Here is a 1,616-nt window from a genome sequence, read left to right as displayed (position 1 = left end):
ACACAGTGATTGCTGTTCTTAATGAGTCGCTGTATAATTAATGGCTGACCATGTCACACATTCATTTTCTCAATTAGGGCACTTGCTGCCATCCAGGCGGAATTTCATTAGTGGGTTCATGCACACGCAAGTCTCCCCCCCCCCCCCCCACCCCCTTAGCATGGGCACTTTCAGAATATGCTAAATGCTAATAGGCCTGACTATGTCGTCTAAAATTAGACAGAATGAAGAAATACAACATTTTGAAGCCGAGTCTCCATATCGCACAATACATATAGGGCTGATGTTTAAGTAGATCATCAGGAGGCTCCATCATCATCATTATTATTTCTGCACCAATGACTGATCGAGATATGTTGGTTGTCAGAAGCAATGATTTAAAGGGCGAATTATTATTAGTGGGAAACGATATTGATTTGAACGAGTAAATGTGTCGTGAAGTTATAACCTAGTATATATATGTTACATCTTCTATAGGGTCAATATCAGTATAAGTGGCCTTTATTGTCCCCACTCAATTTATGCGAATATATTACAAAACAATCAAATTATTAACACTTTTAATATGAATAGATATGAATGATGGTTTGTGAAATTGTCAACATAATGGCATGTGCATTGAAATGCATTTATCATGAGTCTTTCAGCATTTTTAAAAGTCTTCACCGAGGACAAGATGTGTTCAATGGTTTTACATCCACCAGACTACACAGTGGCTGCCAGCGCATATCAATTGGGTGGTTTTGTTTTAGAGATTTACCATTTTTGGTTCCTTCTGCACATTTTCATTTCGGTTTTCTTTCTCTTTTAATCCTCCTGTTGTCCCCCTTCCTTCTCCACCGGCGCCGGCAGGTTTGCTCAGAGATTAGGATGCAGGTCAAGCAGAGCAGCCTGGTCTCTATTCAGGTCAATGGAACTAGTCCCTAAACACACCGAGTGGCATTAAAGGATGTTTAGGTTTTACCAGCCTAATTCAATTATAATTTCATATTCCCATACATTCACAACTACCACACAGTAGCCTGTAGCCTATTTATTTTTCATGATTTTTCATAGTGTTTTAGACTTTTCCGCGGTAATGTTTATGTTTCCATCCGTCTTTTGTGGCTGGGATGGACACTGTGCCAGATGTGAATTAGATGAATCGGGAATTTTGCTTTTTCGTCATTATAAACCCATACTAAAGTGGTATAGCCCAGACAGATTGGATTCCCTTCAGGTCTCCTTAAGGTATTTTGTTACTCTGAACTGATTTGGGTCCTGTCCCCCCTCTCTCTGATACTGGAGCAAAATGATGCTCAAGAAGCCCAAATGGAGTTGGTCGTCCAACTTTCATTGTGCCTCTTTAATGACGCTCCATGACTCTTGTGCGTGCGCAAAGTGCACTCAAAGTTTGCAGAAAGAGCGGAATCCCCCACTGACGCAAAATAGTCATATGTCCTCAGACCCTGTAGCTGATGCGGGGTAATGAAGTTATCAAAGCAATGGATGAAGTAATCTTATATGCTAAATAGAAGGATTCTTAAATCCGTGCGTAAAACCACTCAAAACGAACCAAATTGCGGTTTCATCAATTATTCCAACCTAAAAATATCAATGACCATTGTTTGTTCATT

This window comes from Zeus faber, assembly GCF_960531495.2.
Source record: "Zeus faber genome assembly, chromosome: 13".
Lineage (NCBI taxonomy): Eukaryota > Metazoa > Chordata > Actinopteri > Zeiformes > Zeidae > Zeus > Zeus faber.
Note: the sequence above shows the minus strand (reverse complement) of the source record.